This window comes from Dioscorea cayenensis, chromosome 9, assembly GCF_009730915.1.
Source record: "Dioscorea cayenensis subsp. rotundata cultivar TDr96_F1 chromosome 9, TDr96_F1_v2_PseudoChromosome.rev07_lg8_w22 25.fasta, whole genome shotgun sequence".
NCBI lineage: Eukaryota > Viridiplantae > Streptophyta > Magnoliopsida > Dioscoreales > Dioscoreaceae > Dioscorea > Dioscorea cayenensis.
Window position 1 is genome coordinate 13849484 of NC_052479.1, and position 14096 is coordinate 13863579.

The window sequence follows — 14096 nt, forward strand, 5'->3', positions numbered from 1 at the left end:
AGCAGCTGTTAGTCCTTTTTTTCCGGGTCATGTTGTATTTTATTCGCCTGTGATTTCTGAGATAAGAAAGAAAGCAGCAAGCCAGCTAGCCCCGTGACAACTAGAGCGTAAGCAGATGCAACAATAAAAACTAGACTAGATAGGCTAGCTCAAAACGTCGAGGTGATAGCTTGAGGCTTAGCCCACCTAATCTGACTGAGTTGTTTGTATAATAAGCGGGAAAGCTCAATAGAACAGGATCCTCACGTCCACAATGGAGCTTCGCCTTGACTACCAAGTTTAGGTTGCTTCACTCACGCGGCTTTGCGTTATGGATGCAGAATAGTTGGATGGAGTCTCGCTCAGTCAATTAGTCTAGCCTCCCTTCCGAGTCAGATTTTTTCCGGAATTCTTTCTTGTCAAGTTAAAATGGAGATTCAAAAATGGTTGGAACTCTTTTATTTGAACACGATGTTTTTTGGGGAGTCGGCATCCATTATGTGGAAATTGGGTCACATCGTGGATGTACATAATTTGAGATTGATCTCCTACTCCTTCACCTAGAAAACCTTCTCTCTAGCTTAAGATCACTTTATTCTTTTTTCTGAAATAAGTAGATCCTTTCACCTCCATGACAAATAAATTCAAACCCATATTTCTGCTGGATTGCCCGACATGTTCCGCAGTTGCTTCAACAGTATACCGAGAAAGATAAGACCACCCCTTTCTTTCCTCCAAACAATCTGCGGAGGCCCCAGTCTTCTTATTCCCCCTAGCATCTGTCACAGTCACAAAGGTCTTATTTTTTATCAGTAAGACATGGACAAAATCTGTGTTCTTTTTCTGTGAACATTGCTCATCTTCTTCCGAGATGCTCTGTACAAAGTTCATGGATTTGAGACTGCCCGCACCCGCAAGCCCAAGCCTCTCAATCTCGCCCCTTGCCAAGACAATAGGACAATAGGTCTCATGGGCCAAGCCATCTATTAGGCAGTGAGTGGGAATCAATCCAGAAAGAGAGAAGGTCTACTTCTGCTGAGTGGATCGGGTAGAAGGTCTAATGGATGAATCCTACAAGAAAAGGAAAGAGCTATCATGCTGTAGTGGATAAACTCTGTTTGTAGGGACTGAAGTGCTAGAGGCTCGAATATGGCTCAGTCGATTGTCCGGATGATGTGGGACTCCTGGGTTGTTGAGGAAAGCTCTTCAAGTTGCTAGTTCTTTTACTCTTGAGACAAGTGCTCTTAGCTTCCGATAGTTAGTTTACGTCTTCTTTCCTTAGTCCGAAGAATTCCAAGGCTTTGCTTGACTCGCATTCATTCTCTATAGAGTACTCTTTTTGAGCTTTGAATCTTTGACTTGAACTTTTGAATGAAAAATAAAGAAAAACAAAGAGAAGAAGAACAAGGACAGCCTTTCCAAAGAAGTAGTTACAGCAAAGGTCGTGAGACCCAAAGAAAGAAAGCTTAAGTCGAGTAAGTACACTTGGTGGGGATGTACTTTACTAGCGATACCAAGCTTTGGTGAAGAACTCGGCAGGCCGATGATGCTCTGGCTGGTCAGAGAACCTTCGGCTCATGGGATGAGTTTCTGAAGGTATTGTGGGATTGCCTGAAGATGGAAAAGCTGGCTGCATTGGTGATAAGTGCTTGGGTAGACATATTTTTATATATGTTTTACATGCATTGAGCATCATTTTTACTGTGGTTTATGTCTCATATTGTGTATTTGGTGTTCTTTTATGCATATAGGTTGTGAATGCCTTGAAGAGTAAAAAGGAAGCAAAGATAGGCTATAAAGACACAATGTTGGGAGTTCTTGTTTAATTCAAGGACCAAGACACGAGAGGAGTTCATAAACGTGGAGATGTGTGCCGACTTCCAAGAAGATTCAAGTCAATTCACTAGTTGGAAGAGCACAGAGGCAGCCACATCTTTATGTTCCTTCTCTTTTTGAAGATTGCAAGACCTGTCAAAGATACGTCGATGAAGAAAAGTTTTATAGCCTACCACATGGACGTGTGCCCGGACATGTGGCCTCAAGAGAAGAGTATTTGGATCGCGTTTTGTGAAAAGCACTATAGCAATTTTGCTACAGCAGTAATGTAGCAAGTTACTGTTCACGCACCCCGCGGAAATTCCACGCGCCCGCGTGGAAATTGCTGCAGCCCACGCGGCCGCGTGGAAAATCCACACGGGCGCGTGAGGGCACGTGACAGGCGCAATTTTGGGCTTTAAATAGGCCGTTTGCCCTATTTTGGAGGGACTTTTGGCAAGTGTTTTAGCGAGCACTTTGAAGGCAAGGCGGCTAGGGTTTTGGAGGAGGTCTTTGGCGATATTGGGGGGCGTCCATCACCAACTTTGATCCATCTTCTCTCCGTCATAGCAAAGAGGGAGCCTTCGGCGACCTAGCTTCGGAGAAGGATTCTTCAAGACGTTGGGCGACCCGTCAAGGCCATCATCACGAATTTAAGGGGTTTTACTTTATGTCTTTCATTGCTTTTCATTGTAATAATCATTGTTTTGTAACTTGCTCCATGGAGGGCTAAACCTTAGTAGGTATTTGGGCATGTGAACTCTAGGATTTAAGTTTTTGTAATGATTTGCTTTATGTTTCTATTAATTCGAGTTGATTTGAGTTTTAACCTTGTATTCCCATTGCTTGCTTGTTTAATTAATCCTTGAGGTTGATTGGATTTGCATGATTTGTTACTTTGATGTGGGAGAGGTCTCCATTAGAGTTAGAATGTCATTGTTAAAGAGGGTTGAGAGGGTGAGTCATGAGATAGTGGAGTTTCCCCTCGCCCTTTTGATCGAGTGTTTCCTATCTCCGTATTCCCTAAACTCTATGCAACCATATTTGGTGTGAGGCGTGAGATTGAGAGATTTCTCCACCGGGACCTTGTAGGTGGTTAGAGATCCTTCGCCGGGAATTAGGGTTGGATCTATCCTTAGGAATCGGTTTCACTCTTAGGTGTCCCTAGAGCGTATTGCGTTCATATGGTGTGTGAGGTGTTGAGACTGAGTGATTTCTCCGCCGGGACCTTGTAGGGGCCTAGTATCGGTGGCTTGGAGGCAAGGACCGATTGTTCTTGGATTACATCAACTCATTAGACTCGGTTTAGAAGCATTTAGCGAATCGTGAGCTTCATGTTAGATCCTAGGGGGAGCATTGCCTGGATACCTCATCTTTATTGATTGAGATCTCCTTTACTCGTTTTCTTGCTCGCTTGCTTGCTTATTAATTCTCTTGCAATTAGTTCATTTCATCATATACATTGATTTCAACTAGATAATTAAGAATTGGTTAATACTAATACTTCCGTTCCCTGTGGATTCGACTAACCACTCACCGGGGTAATTATTACTTCGACACCCGTGCAATTGCGGTATATACACACATATTCAGACGTGTCAAGTTTTTGGCGCCATTGCCGGGGAACGGGATATTAGGAACGCTAGGATTTGGTTACTTTAGTCTTTCACATTTTCATTTTCTATGCCCACTTCACTTATCTCTTTCGCCCTTCTTATTGTTTCTTTTCATTGATTTTAACTACAGGTTATGACCCGAGGGAACCCTTTGACATTGGTTGAAGAGGATCCACGAAATTGAGCGAAGAATTCGTAGAAGGGGCAAGGGAACACTGTGCAAGAGCAATTTTTCCAGCTGATATAGAGGTTGAAGAATCTGAGAATATGGCAGAACAAGGGGGGCAACCAATAACACTCTCAGATTTTGCTAGGCCTACAATTCATGGGACACAATCGAGCATTGTTAGGCCACGGTGGCAGCCTAAATTTTTGAGTTAAAAGCTGGGTTTTTATTCAAATGGTTCAACGAGTCCTCACAATTTAATGGGTTATCGGATGAAGACCCAAAAAAATCATATTGAAAAATTTCCTTGAAGTTTTGCGATATGTTGAAGATCAATGGGGTCTCGGATGATGCAATCCGTTTGAGGGCTTTTTCCATTCTCATTAAAGGGAGAGCCAAACAATGGCTTCATTCATTGCCAAGAGCCTCGATTACAACATGGAGCGAAATGGCGAGGCTTTCCTTGCAAGGTATTTTCCTCCGTGGAAATCGGCAAAACATCGCAATGAGATATCATCATTTGTTCAAATGGAGCTAGAATCCTTATTTGAGACTTGGGAAGGATTCAAGGACCTCTTGCGGAAGTGTCCACAACATGGGTTCCCCGAGTGGATGGTTATTCAATCATTTTACAATGGGTTGAACTCGAGTAGCAAACAACTTCTTGATGCCGCCGCAGGAGGAACATTGGGAAACAAGACTCCCGAAGAAGCCCGACAGTTGATTGAAGAAATGGGTTTGAATAGCTACCAATGGAATGTAAGAGACAAGAAGAAAGTGGTCGGACTCCATGAGATCGACGCGGTTACATCCTTGGCAGCCCAAGTAGAAGCACTGACCAAAAAATTGGACACTTTGACTTCATCAAGAGTAGCCGCAATCACAAGTTGTGATGGTTGTGGGGGCTCACATATGCCGTCGGATTGCCCTATCTCAATTACAACCTCAGCCCCAAGTGAACAAGTGGATTTTGTAGGAAATTCGGTAAGAGGACAAGGTAATCCATATAACAACACTTACAACCAAGGGTGGAGAAACCACCCAAATCTCTCGATGGAGCAATCAAGGGCAGACAAAGACCACTTTGCCCCACCCGAGTTTCAGCAAACACCTTCGATTCGAGAGAGTTTTCAGAATTAGAAAGGGTTTTTATCAAAGTTTATTCAATCAACTGACACAAGGTTCGAGAACATAGAAGCAACACTCCGCAATCATATCGCTTCTTTACATAATTTGGAGAATCAAGTTGGACAAATAGCAAAGTCATTGGCGTAGAGACCTTTAGGGAGCCTACCAAGTAACACAGAGACTAACCCAAGGGGAGGCGGTGAAGGCGATCACTTTGAGAAGTGGTCCAGAACTCCAAGAAGAGCTCACTGCTGAGAAAAATTCTGAAATTCTGCAAGGTAAAACCCCCACTGGGAAGATTGCTGAATTTCCTCAGAAACTGCCAAATGATAAGGTGCAAGATAATGAGAAGCGACCAGCTGCGTCACTCCCTTCATATACTCCAAGGATCCCTTATCCGGCGCGTTTGAAGAAAGACCAAGCTAATGCGCAAAACAGGAAATTTCTGGATCTATTCAAACAGTTACACATTAATATTCGCTTTGTAGAGGCGTTATCTCAAATGCCTCATTATAAAAAGTTCTTGAAGGACCTCTTGACCAACAAGAGGAAGATGGAGGAAAGTGTGGCTGTGGTGTTAGAAGGGAATTGTTCGGCAATGCTTCAGAAAAATTTGCCAAACAAAATGAAAGATCCGGGATGCTTTATCATACCTTTTGCAATCGGAGGTTTGGAGGAAGAAAAAAAGCTTTTAGCCGATTCGGGAGCTAGTATTAATGTCATGCCGTACACTTTGTTTTTAGAAATTGGGGTTAGGAGAGCCACGGCCAACCCGCATGACTTTCTGGTGGCCGATCACTCCGTTCAGTCATCCTCGAGGTATAATTGAAGATGTTTTTGGTAAAGGTTGACAAGTATATTTTTCCTGTAGATTTTGTTGTGTTAGATGTCGATGAAAATGCGGAGGTTCCATTAATTCTAAGAAGACCCTTTTTGAGAACCTCCAAAGCTCTCATTGACATGGATGGAGGCGAGATGACATTACGCATTGGAGAAGAAAAGATCACATACCGTCTCGCCGAAGCAATGAAGCACTCTCTTGACTTTGATGATACTTGTTATTTTTTTTATGTCAATGATGAGATTTCTGATGAGTACCTGCAGGAATTTCTCAATCCAGATCCATATGAGGTGCGGCCGGACATTGATGAGGAGGACACAACCAATTGTGCAAAACAAGTCCTTAATGAACAACCTCAAGGAGGGTTTTTGAAACAGATTTTTCGCCGAGTCAAGAAGTCGAGACGTCTCCACCGAAAGTATTCCACCACACTTGGGGACAAGCACACAAAGGAAGAGCGCGACACTCCCTCATTCGGTAACATAGTCAAAAATTTCTCCTTGAGTATGAAGAATTTTTGTCCATCATGTGTGGAGATTGCTAGGAAAGAGGTTTTTCATCTTTATAAGCCACCATGAGGTAAAAACAGGTACGTCAAGCTAAGTGACGTTAAACAAAGCGCTTCTTGGGAGGCAACCCAAGCTTTTAATTAGTTTTTGAACTCAAAATTTAAATTCTGCAGAAATAAATTCATGAGTGTGAATCTTGATTAATTTTGTTGACCGCTGGTGTTTTCGTGGAATGTTTTTTTTTTTCGGTGATTTGAATTGTTGTTTATGTGAATAACATGGTTTAGGGTGAATTTGATGCTTTAATGTTGAAAAAAATTGGTATTAATTTGGAGTTTCGGGCACTCTATGGGATTTGTCTGCGAAAATTTTGCGGTCCACATGGCCGCGTGTAATTTTCACGCGGTCGTGTACAGTACCCACGCGGGGGTGTGGAAAATCCACACCCCCATGTGCCTATAAAAATATGAAGGGGCACTATTCATCATCTTCTATTTTCAAAGAACCCTTTCATCTTCCACCTTCCACTCCTAGTAAAACTCAATTTTTTTAATCTCTAAAAACCAATTGTTTTCAACTCTTTGGAGGATTAGAGGTAATTTGCCGGAGTTTACACCAAGTTTTTCTTCTCCGATTAGCTCCGGTAAGCCTTCACTCTCTTTTCCCCTTTTTCCATGTTTTTTTCAAGGTCATTTTCATGGAGTTTTTCTTGGTATTTTTGATGATAGTTCTCATAGGGAAATCATGCTAGACACTTGTTCAAGATATGAGAATGATTTTTTTGTGAAGCATAGGAGCCCAACTCCGGCGAAAACTCCGAGTCCGGCGCCCATGCGGTCGCGGCGGCTTGCCCAGCGACCGTGTGGGGCTGCAGCGTGCTGGCCGCAAGGCCCGCGGCGCAGGATGGGCCACGCGGGCGCGTGAGCCCGTGGCAGAGCCCGCGACCACCCGCGCCACGCTGGGCGCAGCGCGCGCGGTTTGCGGCAGCGCCCAGGCCAACCAGCGCCCCGTGGGCTGGCCCGCGCATGCGCGTGGTTGCGCTGCTGCTCGGCCGAGCCAAGCACGCGCCGCAGCGGGCGCGTGGCTTTCCCACTACGCCGTGGGAAATTTTGGAAACAAGGCCGATTGGCCTTGTTTTTTTCCCCAGCTCGTTGTTCTTGCGCATGTGGTGCCCGGTTTTCTTGTATTCATGCCGAGCCCGATGTTTTTAAGTGCTTTCTTCGCAGATTATGGCACCACGGACCAAGAGGTTAGCCCAGAAACGTTCTCGCCATGATAGGGGAGCCGACCCCACCACCGGTAATCGAATTTCCTTGACCCCGTTCATCAGCAGTGGTTTGAGCATCTCCAGCAACCTGAAGATTGGACAATCACGTTTTATCGGTGGGATGCACTAGAGGACATTGGTCTTCTTGAGGAGGTCGAGCACTTGTTAGTGTTGGAGGTTGGGACCTTTTATTCTCCATTCGAGAGCCCGTCGAGCGAGATATTACCTTGGAAGTTCTTGCCTCATTTTCTTTTGACCGTGACTCAGTTGATATCAGTTTTGATGTTCCCAATGCCATTCATTTCCGCATTTTTGGTCAGCCGCATAGGATGTCTTTGACCCAGTTCTCGATATATCTCAGTTTATACGATCAGGCCTATGCTGATACTATCGAGTACACTGAGCCCTCACCAATTATCCTTCTAATCTCACTCTGGGCCAGGTCTTCCATGATCTATGTGGTGGTCATCAGTATTCCGCAGGTCAGTCTAAGGCCTCATTGCTTACTCGACCGTGCACAGGTACATCCATGCTATTCTTAGCAGGTCTGTGACAGGTCGGGGGGATGGTACTGGTTCACTTCGTAGGACAGATCTGTTGTACCTCTACTCCATGATCCATGGAGCCCCTCTCCACTTAGGATATGTGGTTGCCGACTATTTTCATCATCAGAGTGAGTACTCGCGATTGGGAGCATTGTTTGCAGGACCCTACATCACTCGTCTTATGTTCAAGATGGGTCTTATCCGTTCAGTCAGAGGCGAGGAGAGAGTCAGTACTCTGGCACCATTGGTTTTGGCCACTCTCCGATTGATGGGCATTGTGCGCCGTACAGGCTCGGGCGGATATACACTAGTAGAGTAATCATCTGGGGACAATGAGGAGACTGCTTTGAGGCTACAGAGGCACCACTGCGACCGAGCCCATAGTCACGAGGCGAGCCCGGCGACATCGGCCCGATCTTGAGTCATCTTTCCCTCGAGTTCACGAGCGTCGGCTCGACTCGAGGGCTGCCGTTGCTACCATTCTTGAGAACCGGGCATGGATTACGGAGCGTCTTGATCGTATTCAGCGAGACTCTTGACGAGGAGGTCTCCTCCGCTTCTGTGCCAGCACCAGCTCCAGCTACTGACGCTTGAGGCGTCACACTCATGAGGCTGTTCTTTTTAGTTTCTTGCTTTTTAGTTGCTTTGTTAGTAGTATTTAGACTTTTTGTACTCGAAAAGGCTTCACCTTCGAGAGTTATCTTCTTGTCTTTCTTTTATGCAGTATATGCTCTATTATGTTATTTATACGAACTCGTATTTTTCTTTTTACATTTTGTTGAGATTCACTTTGAACCCCTTATATTCCGTGCGAGATGGCCTTGAGAGTGAGGGTGGATGGTGTTTTTAGTCATAGACATGATCATGTGATGTTGTCACATGGTGCGTGTGAGCTTCACAACCCATACAACAAGCCCTATGAGTTAGACTTCACCAAATGATTAATGAGGGAGTTCGAGGGGAGTATTGTTTTTAATTGCATTCCCACACACATTATGCTTCCATTGTTATTATTTTTTTATTGTGCTTGCATGCGTACATTGAGGACAATGTACATCTTAAGTGTGGGGGAGGGTTCACCTTATACATGACTTTTTACTTGTGTTTTTCATGAGCATGCTCTTGTTGCCAATGAAGGTTCACCTTAGGGTTAAGAGTTTAATTCTTAGTTTTTTTGGAGGTTATAAACATGGATTTTTATCATGCTCTAGTTTTTCATCCAATTTTATTGAATATTTTTTTGTCCGATTGCTCTTTTCCGCACTTTTTCTCGCTCATTAGACCTATGAAGACTCTAGTTCATTATGTTTGGGACTTTTAGTGTTCTAGTTTTTTTATTTGATTTGTTTGTTGTTTGTACATAGGGTATGGAAAGAGCTACCACCCATGACGTATGTAGCTACTCTTATAAGTCGGATAGTTGTTATGCCCTAATGAGAGAAAGAGCTATCTCATGGGACGTGTGAAAGCTACCATCCTCGGTAGAAAAGAGCTACCACCTCGAAAGTGTGAAAGCCACTCGGGAGGCATCTTGGGGAAAAGGGCTACCTTAGAGGTTGTGTGAAGCTACTACCTATTCTTTTCTGTTTATAAATAAGTCCCATGTTAATAAGAACTTGGTAGTGGACATAGTGTTGACATGAGTTGAGTTTTTACACACACACACGCATTCGGATTTTCATCACATTCAATTTTTTTATTGGATTGTTTTGTTAGAGCATTGATTGTTTTGTCTAGTGTTTGATTCTCTCCATGACTGTAGAATTTTTATTCTTGTACTCATTTGGTGAACCTAAGGCCAAGCACTTCTCTTTTTCTTTCCATAGGTATAATGTTTAATTTTTGCTTGAGGACAAGCAAAGACTTAAGTGTGGGGGAGTTTGATAAGTGCTTGGGTAGACATATTTTTATATATGTTTTACATGCATTGAGCATCATTTTTACTGTGGTTTATGTCTCATATTGTGTATTTGGTGTTCTTTTATGCATATAGGTTGTGAATGCCTTGAAGAGTAAAGAGGAAGCAAAGATAGGCAATAAAGACACAATGTTGGGAGTTCTTGTTTAATTCAAGGACCAAGACACGAGAGGAGTTCATAAACGTGGAGATGTGTGCTGACTTCCAAGAAGATTCAAGTCAATTCACTAGTTGGAAGGGCACAGAGGCAGCCACATCTTCATGTTCCTTCTCTTTGTGAAGATTGCAAGACCTCTCAAAGATACGTCGATGAAGAAAAGTTTTATAGCCTACCACATGGACGTGTGCCCGGACATGTGGCCTCAAAAGAAGAGTATTTGGATCGCGTTTTGTGAAAAGTACTGTAGCAAGTTACTTTTCACGCGCCACGCGGAAATTCCACGCGCCCGCGTGGAAATTTCTGCAGCCCACGCGACCGCGTGGAAAATCCACACGGGCGCGTGAGGGCATGTGACAGGCGCAATTTTGGGCTTTAAATAGGCCGTTTGCCCTATTTTGGAGGGACTTTTGGTGAGTGTTTTAGCGAGCACTTTGAAGGCAAGGCGGCTAGGGTTTTGGAGGAGGTCTTTGGCGATATTGGGGGGCGTCCATCACCAACTTTGATCGATCTTCTCTCCGTCATAGCAAAGAGGGAGCTTTCGGCGACCTAGCTTCGGAGAAGGATTCTTCAAGACGTTGGGCGACCCATCAAGGCCATCATCACAAATTTAAGGGGGTTTTACTTCATGGCTTTCATTGCTTTTCATTGTAATAATCATTGTTCTGTAACTTGCTCCATGGAGGGCTAAACCTTAGTAGGTATTTGGGCATGTGAACCCTAGGATTTATGTTTTTGTAATGATTTGCTTTATGTTTCTATTAATTCGAGTTGATTTTAGTTTTAACCTTGTATTCCCATTGCTTGCTTGTTTAATTAATCCTTGAGGTTGATTGGATTTGCATGATTTGTTACTTTGATATGAGAGAGGTCTCCATTACACTTAGAACGTCAAGGTTAAAGAGGGTTGAGAGGGTCAGTCATGAGATAGTGGAGTGTTCCTCTCCCTTACGATCGAGTGTTTCCTATCTCCATATTCCCTAAACTCTATGCAACCATATTTGGTGTAAGGCGTGAGATTGAGAGATTTCTCCGCCGGGACCTTGTAGGGGGTTAGAGATCCTTCGCCGGGAATTAGGGTTGGATCTATCCTTAGGAATCGGTTTCACTCTTAGGTGTCCCTAGAGCGTATTGTGGTCATATGGGGTGTGAGGTGTTGAGACTGAGTGATTTCTCCGCCGGGACCTTGTAGGGGACTAGTATCGGTGGCTTGGAGGCAAGGACCGGTTGTTCTTGGATTACCTCGACTCATTAGACTCGGTTTAGAAGCATTTAGCGAATCGTGAGCTTCATGTTAGATCCTAGGGGGAGCATTGCCCGGATACCTCATCTTTATTGATTGAGATCTCCTTTACTCATTTTTCTTGCTCGCTTGCTTGCTTATTAATTCTCTTGCAGATTAGTTCATTTCATCATATCCATTGATTTCGACTAGATAATTAAGAATTGGTTAATACTAATACTTCCGTTCCCTCTGGATTCGACTACCCACTCACCGGGGTAATTATTACTTCGACACCCGTGCACTTGTCATATATACATGCATATTCGGACGTGTCAATTGGTCACTGAGGTTGACAGTGACTCAGAGCCTGATCAATCCTCTGTAATTATTGGGGACTCGACGGACAATGAAAGGTATCCCTTCTCATTCTCTTCTTTATGTGCCACTAACCTTGAATGGTAGGGAAGCCCAAGCCATGGTGGACAGTGGAGCCACTCATAATTTCATTCGAGAGGCAACCATTGCATGGTTTGGGTTGAGCGTTGGCGCGCACACCAGTCGTGTCAAGGTAATGAACTCCCAGGTCCAGGCGGTAGTAGGCATAGTGACTTGAGAATGAAGGCATTGTTATCTAATCTAAATTATAAATTATCCCAGAAGGAAAGAGAGATTGAGGAGAGAAAGAAAGATATTCAATCACAGTTTGATCTATCCCGGTAAAAATCTGTTATAGAATTTTGACTACTTTTGGTTACATTTATAGCAGTGTTGCTCTGTTTGTCTCTGCCCCCTCTTTTTTGTTTCTGTGTTGTGCTATGAGACTTTATACGTCTTTTGTTCTCTTTGTTTGTATTCTCTATTCCTCATCTTCTATTTCTTTTTCCAAGCAACTACCCCCGTTATCTGCTTTGCTTGGTAAACAAACGGTCTCACGTAGCCCATGCGTCTAAATTTCTGGATAGTATGAAAGATACATCGGTGTAAAGGATTAAGTAGAGTAGGATGATTTGAAGAGATAGTTCTCTTAAGTCATTATAATATATAATAGACTACAATACAAGTAATGAGCGATAGCGAAGCTAAGCCTTCAGTTTTTGAAAGCCCCACAACTAGTTATCCTATAGCAGACAACTAACACAAGCCTATTCAACTAATCTCATGTAAACGCCTGTTCGCAACTAAAATAATAGAAAAAGACAAGTACTTATTAAATTAAATGTAGTTGAGTGCTCCGTCCTTGTTCGGATCTTAACCGGGTCTGAGCTTCCCAAGCTCTATGCTGTTTGGGAACTCCATAAGGGTCTTACCACCTTCTTGATTTACTATATTTGAATTTGAGTCTTTGGGGTACTTTGGGATTATATTCTGTGACGAAGATTTGTGCTTGTGGGCTGGGGTGAATATAGCAGACCGGTGAATCTGGTGGTCGACAATCGTTCGGACTTGGCAAAGGTTGTCGGTGCACTTGTAGTAGGACAAAGGACTTATCGCGATGCCCGCGGACCGATTTACTATGTCTCCATTGCTGACATTCGTCAAAGAGGCCACGTGGATTGGCCTGGGTCTACTTCGGCTAATGAGACCTCGATCCCGAAGCCTTCGGAGTATCTTTTTGATAGGCACCTCTATCTGTATGCGGGAATTCGCCGCTCAAAAGATCCCACCCAGTGTCCCCTCCTTCCCCGCCGCCTCGACCCGTGGGAGTATACAATGAAACCTTCCTAATGCCCGACCGTGAGATCGCTCGTTGAACGCCCGATGGGGACGTTACTCCGACTCGAGCTATGCAAGAACGAGATTCCCCTTGATTCTTGCCAGATGTGCTTGACGGCCCCCATAATACGCTAACTTGGGGACTTCTTACTCTAGCTGTTCCAAGAGTCTCCGCTAGTTGAACCACGTCCAGTAGACTACCTCTTCTTCTCATCCCCTTCGTCAGCTCTTTGATCGGGATACTATAACCTGGGTCCCTAAACTTGGAATGGATGGCTGAGAGTAGGTGGCAAGAAGTTATATAGATATGGTGCTTACCCATAGCTTTCTCCAGCCTCTCAAGAATTGTATGGGGGTCGCCCCGAAGGGGCTTCCGAATGACCGCACCGGGAATTCTACCGCATCTCGGCAGCCTATCGTTGTTGATTCTCGCGAGCCTCACCCAAAGGTTCAGCCGGATTGTAGGAAGCGGTGATACGCTTTTTGTATTTCTATGAGAAGCTCTACGGCACCCACGACTACCAGTAGTAAGTCATCGGCATATCGCGCTGTAACAAATCATTATTAATAAGTCATGGGTTTTTATACAGGGCTTTCACGGGCCGGCCCTCTCCGACCCGATAACTAGTATCGCCTCCCCTGCCCAACTCTATCTACGGGCCCCTCTTTGCAATATTTAACAAGGTCTCTCATGGCTACATCCCTTATTAAAGCCTTCTCACCATAGAATCTGGCCTGGGTCAACCCGGCAGCTTCTATGAGCAAGGCGCAAAGGAAGCTCTGAGGGCTTAGTTAAGGAAAGCGCAAGGGCCGCTTAACGAGGAAAAACCAAAGGCTTTTTCTCGTCCTCTTCACCGGGAAGCGTGCGTGTGGGGTGTGCTACGACGAAACAACGGAATGAAAGGTCGCTTTTGCATTGATGCTCTTACCTCCCCACAATGATGGTTCGTTGTCTTGGGGAGCGTTGAAGCTTGCTTTCTACTCTAGAGTTTTCTTGGTCATCATACGGTGACCCTGTCTCTTACTAGAACCGATCTCGATTCTCGAACAAGAGGAAATTTCAGGCTTTCCGCTCGGATCCTCCCTATCTCCCTGATCAAGCTTGTGTAGGTAGATGCTGCCCGGTAGGGCCGATAGTAGTACACTTTGTGGGACTGGAGAAGGGCCCCCTCTCACCTCCTACGAGTCGTCTCGGGTGGAAAACAGCTTAGTGGAGT

The 14096-nt window shown here is 44.4% G+C and overlaps 1 non-coding gene and 2 pseudogenes across 1 annotated transcript; all 3 read right to left on the reverse strand.

Annotated features, from left to right (window-relative positions):
* Window positions 1–282: 282 nt before the first annotated feature.
* LOC120268309 lies at window positions 283–882 on the reverse strand (annotated as a pseudogene).
* Window positions 883–4072: 3190 nt separating this feature from the next.
* On the reverse strand, window positions 4073–4178 carry LOC120269737. Its single transcript, XR_005539376.1, has one exon. It is a non-coding gene; the product is annotated as a small nucleolar RNA R71 (small nucleolar RNA).
* An 8236-nt stretch (window positions 4179–12414) lies between these two features.
* Window positions 12415–13201, reverse strand: LOC120268501 (annotated as a pseudogene).
* Window positions 13202–14096: the final 895 nt, after the last annotated feature.